The sequence below is a fragment of the Meles meles genome, chromosome 11 (genome assembly GCF_922984935.1).
Source record: "Meles meles chromosome 11, mMelMel3.1 paternal haplotype, whole genome shotgun sequence".
Classification (NCBI taxonomy): Eukaryota; Metazoa; Chordata; class Mammalia; order Carnivora; family Mustelidae; genus Meles; species Meles meles.
In genome coordinates this window covers 50,626,075-50,641,171 of record NC_060076.1, presented here as the reverse complement: position 1 = coordinate 50,641,171, position 15,097 = coordinate 50,626,075, and the positions used below count along the sequence as shown (strand labels likewise).

The window sequence follows — 15,097 nt, the reverse complement described above, 5'->3', positions numbered from 1 at the left end:
GGCAGAGAGGCAGGCAGAGAGAGAGGGAAACAGGCTCACCCCTGAGCAGAGAGCCCGATGTGGGGCTCGATCCCAGGACCCTGAGATCATGACCTGGGCCGAAGGCAGCGGCTTAACCCACTGAGCCACCCAGGCGCCCCTCTTTCCTTTCTTTCTTGTATCCTGTTTAGAGGGAAAAGTAAATCAAACTAACGTTTGTTAATCTCCTAGTTTAAGAGTTGGCAAACTTTTTTTTTTTAATAAAGTATCACATAGCAAATACTTTTTTCTTTGTGGGCCATACTGTCTCTGTCATAACTCTTTAATTCCTCTTTAATTGCCATTTTTAGTGCAAAAAGAGCCATAGACAGTAGTAAACAAATGGGCATGGCTGTGTTCCAATAAAGCTTAATTTACAAAAATAGGCTTCAAGGTCGATTTGGCCCAAGGGCTGTAGTATGCCAACCCCTGTCTGAGTATGTGCCAGTCATACATTTGTCATGGGAGACAATGACAAATAACGACAATTCCCCAATAGGGCGGAGTAGTTGACATGGTGACTGGCTTACCAGTAGGCGCTTGATAAATGGTTGCTACAAATGATGATTAATCTTAAATGACTCAGCAAGATGAATACTTTATGCCAGAGGAAAGAGGCTCAGGGACATTAAAGAACTTGCTTATGGAGTAAACAAGGATCCAAAAGCCGAAACTGTCTGCTCGATCCTTTCCGAATGAACATAGTTTGACAGAGTTTAACTGTAGAAACCTAGGTGAAAGAAGTAGTAAGTCCCAGGAAATGGAGTTTAGGGGAGTGATGGGAATAGATTCAGATTTTCTGCAGAAACCTGCCTTCTCCTTCTGGTTTTCTAATTAATGCTCCTCATTAGGATCCATTAGCATATCAAAAGAGTATTAAAATAGCAATTAACTTTGGTGACTAAAGTAAACACAAACACAATTTTCCCTCTGACAAGCTCAAAAGAAAATGCTCTAATAATTCTTAATGAAGGCAGCAAGCATCAGTAAATAAATCATTACGTCGAGAATTAACACGTCATTTGAGTCAGTTAAGACAGGATTTGTTAACTTGCTGTTTTCTTTTAGGCATTGTCAGTTAATGGTTATTGCTAGCATAGGATTATTCACAACTATATTTAAGGCTCTGGACCCAACTCAAAGAACTTTCTCACATAGACTACACAGGGAAGAAATACGGATGAGAGTGCCAGACGTTTCAGACGTGCGCCGGCATATCTGCAGATTGGAGAGGCGGAACTAGTTGGGGTTTACCTGTACTAGGGTTTTGGTAATCCCAGGGAATGAACAATGACCAGAAACATGGAGACTGAAAACTGGTGGAGAGGACAGACTCCTCACCTGCTGCTTAATTATTTCATTGATTCACTAATAATACTTACTACTGTTGTAGGTACCAGGGATATAGTAGTGAATACACTAAAGTTCCTGTCCTTATGAAATTTACATGTTGGTAGCAAGCACATAAATAGACAAGAAATGTCAATGTCCGAGGATGGGGAAAATTTAAAACAGGGCAAGATAATAGAATGTGAATGTTGTTTTAAACAGGTAGGCAGGGAACATTGAATTAGTAAACACTAAGCACTACTCCCAGCACAAAGTTTCCTGAGAGCCCTTGTTCACATTGTTTCAAATAATCAACACAGAACCTTGTTTTATGTGTTTCTGTTTAAAGAAACCTTATTTGAGGCGCCCGGGTGGCTCAGGGGGTTAAGCCTCTGCCTTCAGCTCAGGTCATGATCTCGGGGTCCTGGGATCAAGCCTCACATTGGGTTCTCTGCTCAGAAGGGAGCCTGCTTCCCCCTCTTTTTCTGCCTGCCTCTCTGCCTATTTGTGATCTTTCTCTGTCAAATAAATAAATAAAATCTTAAAAAAAATAAAGAAACCTTATTTAATATATATCACTGATTTCTTAACATTCAACTCACGGCCAGCAGCACTGTAAGCCATTCCTGAATACAGCTTTTCTAACACACTTCTGCCCAGTCCCTCCAACGCTTTCTCTTCTGTTCCACTAATGCCTTTCTGGGTGTCAAGGTCACCCAGTTCTGTATCCTGGAAAACTAAAAAAGAGCTGCTGTTTACAGGCACAATGTGGTTAGATGTTCAAGTCTCAGGATACGGGCTTAGATTCTGTGGTCAAGAGCCACAGCTCTATGGAAGGACTATACGTCTCAAGGGTGGGACACACAGCTGAGATGAGTGCTTCATTTGATTGCACATAATTGCGTCCTGTGCCCCACTAAATGGCCATCAGAGTCTATAGGCATTGGCCCTTTTGTGGCTCCCAAGTAGTGGCCTCTGGGAGCGTTGGACCATTCTCCCAGGGCTCTATTTCTCCTCTGTCTTGCCAAATGACATCCTCCCCAACCCCTAGTTCACATGATCCACCTTTGGATCTGAGGATTCAAGAGGCCATCATTCGGCAAGATAGGGAAGATGGTGGTACCAAATAATGAAATGAGGTAGCTCCAAAGGGAATGGGTTTTGAGGGGAGATACAGTGCAGGGAGGGAATTAAGAGCTGTGTTTTGAACATGTAAAATGTTAGATGCCATTGAGACATTGGAGGTAGTTTCATGGTTGCCATAGATCAGGGAAATTTGGGGCTAGAGAGGTAAGTTTGGGAATGAACAACAAAAAAGGGTTGAAATTATTCTAGTTTCTATCGATCCTTTTGAGAGACACCTTCTAGTATTCAGTTCATCTTCTTTTCTGTGTGAAAGGAATCATAAAAGAAGGGGATTAGCACAAGATCATAACTGTTTTTTTTGTCAGGGCATGTAAAACAATACTGAGCTTATTGAATTCATATTAAATACAATCCAGAAATTGAACATTAGTTTTGTACATCAAAAAACTTTGCTGGGCCTTAATTTCCCCATCTATCAAATGAGTTAATTAGGATAGATGATCTCTAAAGTTTCCCCTCTACTCCAAACTCAGGATTCCATGAAATACTTAAAACCATATTTTTTATTATGAAAAATTTTTAAAAGTCCTATTAGAGAACACAAAGAACCCCCAGAAGCACTCACTCCATTTCAACATACATCCCATTTTGTTTTACCTGAACTCCTACCTACTCACCATCCTATCTCCACTGCATGATTTTGAAGCAAATCCTACTGTATGAAATACATTTTAATGGACTCTTTTGGAGCAAAGATAGTTTATAAGTAACAGACCAGAAGTCAGACTTTCCACTTTTCCTGGATGCCTTCTCTTACTGCAATTGTAACCACAATCATTAAATTTAGCGTGCTAGGATGCTAAGAATCACACACTAAACCCTGTTATACTCAGTCAAGGAAGAGCTACCATTAATGAACACTTGCTATCTTCTGGGTTTTACTCTGATGCATTAATTATTTTTGCTATGTAACAAGTTACTCCCTCTGCCCCCAAATTTTGCAGCTGGAAACAAGAAAACATTTTTTAAAAATATATATATAGTTTTAAAGACTTTTATTTATTTGACAGAGAGAGATCACAAGTAGGCAGAGAGGCAGGTAGAGAGAGAGAGAGAGGAGGAAGCAAGCTCCCCACCAAGCAGAGAGCCCAATACGGGACTCGATCCTAGGACCCTGAGATCAAGACCTGAGCCAAAGGCAGAGGCCCAATCCACTGAGCCTCCCAGGCGCCCAGGAAAACATTTATCTGATAGTTGCCTTGAGTAAAGAATGCAAGAGGGGCGCCTGGGTGGCTCAGTGGTTTAAACCTCTGCCTTCGGCTCAGGTCATGGTCTCAGGGTCCTGGGATCGAGCCCCGCATCGGGCTCTCTGCTCAGCGGGGAGCCTGCTTCCTCCCTCTCTCTCTGCCTGCCTCTCTGCCTGCTTGTGATCTGTCTGTCAAATAAATAAATAAAAATAAAATATTTAAAAAAAGAATGCAAGAGCATCTTATTTGCGTGACTGGGGCTCAGGATCTGTCAGGTGGCAGAAATAGAGGTGTTGGCTGTGACTAGTCATCTCCAGGCTCAACTTGGCAAGGATACAATTCTGAAGTCATTCACAGGGTTGCCTGATGACATGGTAGCTGATTCTCCCAGAGTAAGCAATCCAGCAGGATGAGAAAGTATCTAAGAGCGAAGCTTTTTTAATAGCGTGGTCGTATTAAAGATACCTCATTTCTGATGGAGTCTGTGTGTTAGAAGCTAGTCAGTAAGTTCACCCCACACCTAGTGGAAGATTACACTAGGGGATAATCAGGAAGCAGGGGTCACTGCAGCTTGCAGTGACCATTTATCTATCACATGGGCTAAATATTCATTTCTGGACTGGTCTGTTGGGTATTATAGCTTATTGTAAATTAATAAATGATCTCATTTCTTATGAATATAATTTTACCCATTCTACACACAAGGAAAATTAACTAACTTGCCTGGGGACGGAGTGGAAGAAAGTGAGGGAACCATGATTTATTTCAGTCATTCATCAAATTTTTTTTTGAAAGTCTATTATATATTGGTTCTTCTGAATCTGAAAGAGAATGTGACATATGAATACACATGTGACAATGTGAACCTTGCCCTCAAGGGCTTACAATTTAGCATGGAATTCAGACATTAAGAAATTACAGGGGTGCCTGGGTGGCTCAGTGGGTTAAAGCCTCTGCCTTCAGCTCAGGTCATGATCCCAGGGTCCTGGGATCGATCCCTGCATTGGGCTCTCTGCTCCGCAGGGAGCCTGCTTCCTCCCCTTTCTCTCTGCCTGCTTCTCTGCCTACTTGTGATCTCTCTCTGTGTCAAATAAATAAAATCTTAAAAAAAAAAAGAAATTACAAAAATAGGGGTGCTCGACTGGCTCAGCCCAAAGAGCATGTGACTCTTGATCTCGGGGTTGTGGGTTTGAGTCCCACATTGGGTGTAGAGATACTTAAAAATAAAATAAACAAAATTATAAAAATAATAAATTACCATAATCAGATTAAACTGTTAGATTTATAATGCTTCCGTTAAACATGGAGTTGAATAAAACAGATCAAAAGAAATAAAGAGATATAAAGGTCTTTGAATATTACCATGAAAACCAATTTTTAGTTCTTTGAGGGAACAAACAGGAAGTGGAAAATAATTTGGGATGTTTCAACACTGAAGATGGCAACCCAAAATACCTTGCTTATTTTAAAGAAAATTTCAGGATTTTCATTCAACCCTTTTGCATTGCTGATCCACAGAAATCTGCAGTAACCATGCCCAATCACGGTGTATTCCCTTCTTCAATGGACTGGGTGTTTCTTCTATGCATTCTTGCATCTAGAAAGGCTCAACTGAAATTGTGATAACTGCAAGGATTGTTAACAACTATGTCGTTACTGGGCTCTTCAGCTCCTCTCCCATGTTTTAGACTCAAATATTTACATGTTAAAAATTAAAATGAACTTATTTCAGGGCTAAGCACATAAGATTGCAGTTGAGGTTACTGAATCAAGGACTTTCAGGCCTAAGAGCAGCTACCAAGATAAGAAAATTAGGCCCCAAATACACAAGGTAATTCCATGAAACTTTAGGTAGGCAATGGCAAAGCAAAATCTATGGGAAACCATTAGGGCAATTAAAATAGTGAAAAAATTTAAAGAAATTCCTAAATCCCACCTTGCAAATTGAAAAAAATCTGTCAATCAAATGGGAGAGATACATTGGCTTCTTCCATTTTTCATTTCTGTGGTTGCAAAAAACCAAAAGAAAAAACTCCCAAAGTTAACAAAATCTATCCATTAAGACATCTTGTCTATATTAAATCTTTCTGAACTATTAATTAATATGCCTCGAGAAAGAAAGGACAAAAAGTCCTTGAGCTAAATTTTTGAGCATTAGTTCCTTGAAAAACTTCTGCCCCAATTGTCAAAGATTGGTTTTGCACTGTGCTTAAACTGACTCCAAACTATTACTAAATAAAACTTACATCCATTGCTGTGCATTTCTACAATTCCGTCTGCTAAGGTAGTTAGGAAAATAGTTTCTGCCACTGGCTACAAAGTTCAAACTCTCTGTACATGCAATAAACTTCAGAAGTAAACCGACAACAGAGCGCTCATGACTGAGGTCTAATCTTAAACTTTGCGGCAAAAGTGCAGATTGAATCAAGAGAGTAATTCCCAGGAAAATGATCATTATATATGCGAATATTCACCAGAGATACCCAACTATTACCCGTTCCAATTTTGACTTGCCATGGAATCTACGAAATCATTCGCCATTTATTTTTTTTTTTCCAGGAGATAAAAAACGTCCTGTTTCAAACCAGTTGTTACTTTTTCTTACAACCTTCAAACGTTTGTCAAAATATTTTGCAAAATTTGCATGAAGGCGAAAGGACTTTGTATGCATACGTGTAGATAAGGAGCCTACACTTAGGAGGAAGGAAAGGATTTAAGCGATGTCTACATTCGGAGTCCGCATCCCGATCTCCCTGCCGAGGCAGCGACACCGAGCGCAGGCAAGGAAGGACTGAAAGGACTTCGGGAAGCCCCAGTCCGCGGGTCTCTCTCCAGCCTCAGCGGCGCCCCCGTCATGCCTGAAAATTCCGACACCCACCGTGGGAACAAAACTTCTCTTCCACAGACCTGCATCCGGCTCGGCATTCACTTCAGACTTTGAGGGACTCAGCGTCACAGTCCCGGTCTTTCATAAAGCAGAGAGGAGCAGCCGCCACCTGCCTGAGGCCAAGGCAATAAACCTACACCACACAGAGAGTCTGCGCCCTGCAAGAAGGGGCGCAAAGCAGCGCTCAGGGCTTTTTCCTCCCAGCTAGGTTTCAGCCGGGGACGGGAGGAGCGGACGCGGAAGAGCGGCTCCAACTGGGTAGGGCCGGGACCTCGCGCCCCTCGGTGGTCGCCGCGGGAGGGGAGGAGTGGCCGCGTGAGCACGGCCCTCCCTGAGGGCGGGGCTCTAGCTGTGCCCCGCCCCCGCCCTCCCCCCTCCCCCACGTTCTTTTCCACCCGCCCCCGCAGTAGGAAAGGGAGAGGGAGGGGGAAAAAGGAAAGTGCTGTTCTGTGGAAAGGGGCGGAAGGAGGGCGAGAAAAAAAAGAAAAGGGAACAGAAACATGGCCGTCAGCTGTCGGAGCGGTGGTGCAGCGGGCAGCTCGTAAGCGACCCTCCGCCCGCACCGCCGGACTCGAGAGAGCAGAAGCGCCCGCGCCGGCTCGCGCTCCCGGCCGTTATCGCTGCATGCGGCGCCCCTCGAGACCGAGCCCGTGAGGCGGCGCAGGCGCAGATCGGGTCGTGGCGGCGGCAGCGGCGGCCGCGGGAGCAAGTCCCCCGCCCCGCTGTGCCGAGGCCGCGCAGGCCGCGAAGCCGGCGCTTTCATGCCCCAGGAAGGGGCTGTGTCCGGGTGGCACTGAAGGTGGAGCAGGCGGCAGGTGAGTCTGCGGTGGAGGGCCTTTCGCGGAGGAACCGTGCGCCGCGCCTCTGCTGGGCCCGCGCTCCTTGGCTGCGAGGGCTCGGGGCAGGTAGCAACTCGGAGGGCTGAGTTCCGATGGCTCGCCTGTGGGGGGTCGCCAAGGAGGCGGAAAGTGGCCGCGGCTGGCGTTCCTGGCCTAGTTTCTCGGCGGTTTCCGGGGGCGGGGAGTCCCCAGAGCCTGCGGGGAGTGATGATCGGGGAGAGGCCGCGCCGGGACAGGCCTCCCTACGCCGCCCGCCCTCGCTGCTAAGAACCACTTGCCAGGACGCGCGAGAGGGTCTGGGCCCTGGGGACCTCCTGGGCTACGGCCGTGTGGGAGGGGGCTGGGCGGGGAGGGGGCGGGGATTGGGTTAGAGTGGGTGGAGAGCGAGGGTTGGGGTCTGGCGAGTAGGGTCCAGAGACCGCGAAGGGGGGAGATCTGGGGGCCCGGGCAGGTGTCGTAGGTGACTTGAGGGCATGTCCTCCTCTGCCTTACCGTGGCTGATCCTCAGGGCTTCCTTGTGGCGGATGATTTTTCGGAAGGCTGGTTTCATTAAACTCCGAGTGACTAAACACAAATAAAACCAACTAATGAGCCTCTATGCTGACTTGTGTAGAGGGCTGTAACTTTTCTGCATTGAGGATGCTATCCTGTCTTTTTTTCTTTTGCTGCTTCATGGACTTTTTTCCCTTCCGTCGCATCAGAACAAATAAGGAATGACTCAATTTTTTATAGAGTGCCCTCGTCCCATCCCTTTATGTGTTTGCTTCACACGGGAAAATTTAGGCCAGTTACCGAAGTTACTTGTGCAATTGTGAAGGTTAAGTGTCATCTCTAGTAACGAACGAACCCTCCGCTGTCTGTGTGTTTTTGCCTGAGATTGTCAAGCATTGTTATCTGGGAATTTGATTTATGGAGACTACTTAATCGCGTGCAGACTCGTTAAGTCTTTTCCCCTAGACCCCAATTTGCGGTCGGAGTGGATCTTCCCTTCCGGTCTTCCGGTCTAGAAGGTGAAGGGTGTGGGAAGACCGGGAAGAATGTTAGCGCTAAGGCGCCAAGTTTTTAATGAATACTTGATTTGAGGTGAGCGTGTATATTAAGCTATCCGAAATGAAGAGCACAGTTTATGATGTTCTGTGTACACGTAAGAGCAAGATCATGGGGCGCCTGGGTGGCTCAATGGGTTAAAGCCTCTGCCTTCGGCTCAAGTCATGATCCCAGAGTCCTGGGATCGAGCCCCGCATCAGGCTCTCTGCTCTGTGGACAGCCTGCTTCCCTTCCTCTCTCTCTGCCTGCCTCTATGCCTACTTGTGATCTCTGTCAAATAAATAAATAAAATCTTAAAAAAAAAAAAGAGCAGGATCGGTATCAAAAGGAAAACTTCTCTATGAACGTTAAAGAATGCTTCTCAGTTCTTGTTCAGTTTTAACCACTTAAAAAAAGAAAAACAAAAACAAAGCTACCCTTATATTTTATTTTCGGCCTTGTTCTTTGTATTACTGTTAAAAAGTTGGTAAACTGTCTTGCTGTGAAACTGGGATCTCAGAAATGAATTTAGGTATGTATTGGTGAGGGTGATTTGCCTTGTAGAGTAGGCTTGATTTGACTCATTTTCCTCCTAATGGCAAACTCAGTCCACACTTTGCACTACATTGGTGTCTCCACACTTTGCACTACATTGGTATCTCCTGTGGCCATTTTGCAAAATAGTTGATCTTTTGTATTACCGATGTTAGTGAACTGGTCATGTTGCTAGTTGACTTTGGCCATAGTATTGCCTCACTTAGTGCAGTACAGTTTTAGACTTGTTAATTTGGATAATAGAGAAGCAATGATGTTAGAAATGTTGAAGTTGTATATTGGAGTAACTTACTCTTGTATAATTTGTAAATGAATGCATCCTGTTGTTAAGAGTAATCATAGTATTTTGTAATATAAACTTGAGTTTTCAGCTAAAGAAATTGGCAGTAGAGCTGGTGTGTGGAGGCTGTTCTTAAAACGCAAATGTTTTAAATTATAAAGAACTGCAGTGGTGTGTAGGCTGTGACAATTCATGGTGCCAGACTTGGAAGGTTATTTGGTTGAGGTGCTCTCTATAATAAAGAAACATGTTAAGTATCTTCAGGAAAAGCTAATTTGTAGCTGTGCACAGGGAATTTTGCCTGATAAAGATACATAAAGGAGGTACCTTTGCTCTTTATATATCTTCCATTTAGGACCGAAACGTGTCATATTTTCTTTGGAGTTTCCTGCCAAGATAGTTACTGATTTTGCATTGGCTTTGCTGCTCAGTTTGAACATTAGTCTTATGCTTGCAACTTAAGTACAGGTTGTAAAGAAAAAGAAAGCTGCTGAGTCAGAAGCAGGTTGTCTCATTTGGTCTTTCTGATTTGCAGAAGGGAATTTCTGTTAGATTTCAAGTTCTAATATAATATGCATGCTGAAACTTAGAGAGTAATGGCAAATAAGCTTCCCTAATACAAGAATTAAAATTTTACCTTATTTCAGCTACTGCCTAGAGTTTGATCTTCTCTTTCAAACTGTCAGTTTGACAGGGTTGTAGTAGATGGGATGCCTTGTTGGGATTGGTGATTGCTTTGTAAGGCTTAAAAGTTGGGGGAAGTTGTACCTGATACAGCTGGTGTAAAGGTATAGGGTTAGCATCAGATTGTAGGAAATTCCAAAATCAGATACATTTACTATTTTGAAAATTTAGACAGTATTTTTGGAGAAGAAATTACATAGTTTATAAACTTTAAATTTTTTTTCTACTTATGTCAGTACATAATAGATATAAGTAAGTGTAGTAGAGCTTAATGTGCTACTTGAAAACTTTTTACTGGGGGGTGCATGGGTGGCTCAGATCTTTAGGCGTCTGCCTTCGGCTCAAGTCATCATCTCTAGGTCTTGGGATGGAGTTCGGCATTGGGCTCCCTGCTCACTGGGAAGCCTGCTTCTCCCTCTCCTCAGCCTCTCCCCGTGCTCTCTCAGTCTCTGTCTCTCAAATGAATAAATAAAATCTTAAACAGAAGAAAACTTTTTATTGGAAGAGAATATAGCATGATTAAAGGAAATTCAAAAGGAAAAAAAGTTTCTCACCTCTCTTACAGTTTTCTGTATTTTTATTCTACTTGTATTATATACTAATTAGTATAATGTACTAATCCCATCCATGCTTGTATATAATTCTGTAGTTAATAATCATACAATTGTCTTTTTTTTATTTTTAAAGACTACTTATTTGAGATAGAGCACGTGCAGGAGCAGGGAGGCGGGGTAGGGGAAGAGGGTGAGGGAGAAGCAGACTCCCTGCTGAGCAGACTCCCTGCTGAGCAGGAAACCGGAGATTCAAGACTTTGGTCTGGATTGATTATTCATTCATTTATTTATTTATTTTTGTGTGTGTATATATTTACTAATCTGACAGAGATAGCACAGGTAGAGAGAGGGAGAAGCAGGCTGTCCACTGAGTGGGGAGCCCAGTGTGGGGCTTGATCCCAGGACCCTGGGATCATGACCAGCTGAAGGCAGTTACCTAACTGACTGAGCCACCCAGGCACCCCTATAACTGTGTTTTTTATTTTTATTTTTATTTTTTTAAATATTATTTGACAGAGAGAAATCACAACTAGGCAGAGAGGCAGGCAGAGAGAGAGGAGGAAGCAGGCTCCCCACGGAGCCGAGAGCCCGATGTGGGGCTGGATCCCAGGACACCCTGGGATCATGACCTGAGCCGAAGGCAGAGGCTTTAACCCGCTGAGCCACCCAGGCGCCCCAACTGTGTTTTTTAAAAAGAGGATTTTACAGGGAGCGAACATGTGCATGTGGAGGGCAGAGGGAGAGAATCTCAAGCAGACTCCCTCCAGAGCCCATTGTCTGGGTGCTTTATCTCAGGACCTGGAGATCATGCCCTGAGCTAAAATCCCAGAACCTGCCCCTTAACTGACTGAGTCATTTAGGTGCCCATGTAATTGTGTTTTTAAACATAACATGTTTCCTTGGTGCTGCATATTACTGTTATTTTATGGCTTTGTAACAGTCCAAAGTTTTACTGTTTCATAGTGGATTTAACTATTTCTTTGTCTTTTAACATTTTAGTAGTTCCACTTTATTGAAATGATGTGATAATGAAATCATTTTGCTAATATGATGGTCCAAGCCAAATTACTTTTTAAACTTGAAAAATTAAACATTTTTTGAACTGTTTCATTTGCAGTGGATTATTAGGGCTCCTGTAATAAATATTTAATTGAGAACAGAATTAAAGAATTAAAAACTGAAGATATGCCTGTATGACTTGAATTCATTGAGTAGGTATCATAATATAAATTCATAACTGTCCCTGTTACCAACTTGCTACATGTTTCTGTGTTTATTACTTTTACTTTTAAAATATAATCGGTGATACTAGAGGGGGTACTATGCTAAGTGAAATATGTTAGAGAAAGACAGTGATCTTGCTGATATGTGCAATTTGAGAAACAAGGCAAAGGATCATGGGGGAAGAGAGGAAAAAATGAAATGGGATGAAACCAGAGAGGGAGACAAACCATAAGAGACTCAATCTTAGGAATCAAACTGAGGGTTGCTGGAAGGGAGAGATTGGGAGGGTTTGGGAGGGATGGTGTGGCTGGGTGATGGACATTGGGAGGGTAGGTGCTATGGTGAGTGCTGTGAATTGTATAAGACTTAGGAATCACAGACTTGTGCCCCTGAAACAAATAATACATTATATGTTAATAAAAAATAATAAGTAATATTCTTATAGGAGTATTTATTCTTATAAATATTCTTATAGGAATTCTTAATTCTTAAAGTAATAGTGTGGGGCATAAATGTTTCTTAGTGTAACTTACTTCAGCCAGATCTAATATTTACAAATCTAGATTTATATGCTCTTTAGACTTATAGAAGAGTAATTTTATAGGATTTTAAAAGTCTTTTAAATATTTTAAAGGATTCCTTGAATCTGTTTTTTTATTGTGTATATGCAGTTTATATGTCTTAATTTAGGGAAGCTTAGATCCTAAAAGCATAAATGTTATAAGTCTCTTTAGTTATGGAAAATAGAATGTATTAAATAGGTACTGTGCTATTGGCTGGGATAAAAAGTTGAATAACATACAGTCTGAATATTAAAGTCTAGTAGGATAAACAGTTTTATAAATATGCATCACAACTACAACTTGACAAATCTAGAATAGAGGAAACTTCTCTACAGGAGCTGAGGGAAGTCCCTGACTATTTTTGGTGTGGATTAGAGGTGGTGAATTTACATAGAAGGAGGCATTTGATTTAAAACTCAAAAGAATGATTCTATGAAAAGCTATGAAGTAATGAAAACGGTGAGTTTAATTAAAATGTGAGTAATGTGCAGGGGCACAGGTAGTGTTAGAGGGAAGTATGAACTAAGCTGGAGGGGAAAGCAGAGCTATGTCTTGAAGGGTCTTAAAAGTCAAATAAGAAATTAAGACCATACACTGGGGGGAACAGGAAACCATACAGTTGTTTTAGGCTGTAAATACCTTTGGCTCAGTTGTGAAGAATGGATATGGGAGAGCAGCTTGAGTGAGGCTGGAGGTTCATCAGAAGATCTTGAAGGCATTCAGGTGAGAATTGAGAACAACAGTGGTAGGGATGGAAAAAAATGCATAGACTTGAGAACTATTATGTGATACAAACATTCTTCTCTGGCTCAAAAGCTTTGCCTTTATCCTATCTTCTTGTCCAGCATGCACCTGTCACACCAGCCAGCTTTCAGATTCTTTCTCATAGAGTCCTTGCATATACTGTTCCATTTACATCTTAGTTTTTCTGAGCTGGTTTTCCTGATCATACTGTCCAGTTAGGGAGATCAGTTCCTATCGGACCACCTAGTTATTTTATTCTGTAGAATTTATTTGCTTTCTTTCCTTCTTTCAGATTTGTTTCCCTTACCAGTTTAGAGGTTATATGCGATCTGGCTCCTTTTAATTTTTTTTAAGTATGGGTCTGTTTCTGGTCTCTTTCTGTTCTGTTGGTCTGTATTCTTATACCAGTACTATACTGTTGTAATTACTATTTGTATATAGCAAAGCTTACAATAACGTATTATATGGCCTTCAACATTGTCTTTTTTCAACATTGCTTTGGTTATTTTAGATCTTCAGCATTTTCGTATAAACTGCAGACAGTTCTTGTTAGTTTTTATAAAAACCCTTATGAGGACAGTTGACATCTTTGAGTCTTCTGATACTTTAACATGGCATATTGCTCTGTTTACTCAGGTCTCTTTAGTTTTTTTTGGTAGCACTTTTGTAATACTTCTTTTGTAGGTCTCATATATATTTTGTTCAATTTATCCTTAAATAGTTCATTTTTTTAAAAAGATTATTTATTTATTTATTTGACAGACAGAGATCACAAGTAGGCAGAGAAGCAGAGAGAGAGGAGGAAGCAGGCTCCCTGCTGAGCAGAGAGCCTGATGTGGGGCTCCATCCCAGGACCCTGGGATCATGACCTGAGCCGAAGGCAGGGGCTTTAACCCACTGAGCCACCCAGGTGCCCCAAATAGTTCATGTTTTTTGATGATTTTCGTTGGTCAGTGATACTGTATTTTAAATTTCTTTTCCCCAGTTTTTTGTCGGTAGTATAAAAAATACAGTTGATTCCCTTGCATATCCTGTTTTGTATTCTGTTATCTTACTAAATTCACTTTTTATGTCTAATAGTTTTTATGTGGATTCCTTAGGATTTTCTGTTAATTAATTTATTTATTTAAAGATTTTATTTATTTATTTGACAGAGACAGAGCTAGAGAGGGAACACAAGCATGGGGAGTGGGGGAGGGAGAAGCAGGCTTCCCACTGAGCAGAGAGAGGACACTGGGATCGTGATCCGAGCTGAAGGCAGAGTCTTAAGGACTGAGCCACCCAGGCACCCCTCCTTAGGATTTTCTTAATACACAGTCGTGTCTTCAGAGAAAGCCATTTTTGCTTCTTCATTTCTGACTATGCCTTTTTTTAAATGACTAGCTAGATTAGTGCTGTTCCCTAGAAATATAACGTAATTTAAAATTCTTAGTAGCCCCACCATAAGAGGCAACAGTAAGTCATTAAATGTAATATATTTTTTACTGTACTCCCTCCAACATGTTATGCAAATATGTAGTAGTTTCCCCAGTGCTGCCGTTACAAATTACCATGAACCATGTGGTCTAACACAATAAATTAATCTCGGTTCTAGAAACTGAAGGTTTGAAATCAAGGAATTGGCAGTGACTTGCTCCCTCCAAATGCTCTAGGAAAGATTCCTTTCTTTTTTTTTTTTTTTTAAGATTTTATTCATTTATTTGAAAGACAGAAATTACAGGTAGGCAGAGAGAGAGAGGAGGAAGCAGGCTCCCCGCTGAGCAGAGAGCCCAATGCGGGGCTTGATCCCAGGACTCTGGGATCATGACCTGAGCCGAAGGCAGAGGCTTTAACCCACTGAGCCACCCAGGCACCCTGGAAAGATTCCTTTCTTGCCTCTTCTTATTTCTGGTAGTTGCTGACAATCCTTAGATATAGGGCTATTTAGATTTTTTGTTTCTTTTTGTGTCAGTTTTGGTAATTTGTGTCTTAAAAATTTTGTCCATTTCAGATAAGTTGAATTTATTGGAATGAAAGTATTTATAATATTCCCTTGTTACTTACCAATATACCTTCTTTTGT

The 15,097-nt window shown here is 42.0% G+C and overlaps 1 protein-coding gene and 1 long non-coding RNA gene across 4 annotated transcripts in view; one reads left to right on the top strand and one right to left on the bottom strand.

Moving 5' to 3' along the window:
• Positions 1 to 4,403: 4,403 nt before the first annotated feature.
• Positions 4,404 to 6,692, bottom strand: LOC123953497. The gene is made up of 2 exons (XR_006820878.1): positions 6,559 to 6,692; positions 4,404 to 4,501 (listed from the first exon to the last, which is right to left on the bottom strand). It is a non-coding gene; the product is annotated as an uncharacterized LOC123953497 (long non-coding RNA).
• Positions 4,777 to 15,097, top strand: part of DENND4C (DENN domain containing 4C) — a 144,461-nt gene continuing 134,140 nt past the window's right edge. For 2 of the 3 annotated variants that reach the window (XM_046023805.1, XM_046023803.1), the window contains exon 1: positions 7,258 to 7,382. The gene's annotated coding sequence lies outside the window, so the exon portion shown is untranslated. Of the gene's footprint in view, positions 6,826 to 7,257; positions 7,383 to 15,097 lie in introns of those variants that run through there. The other variant, XM_046023804.1, reaches the window with a different exon arrangement.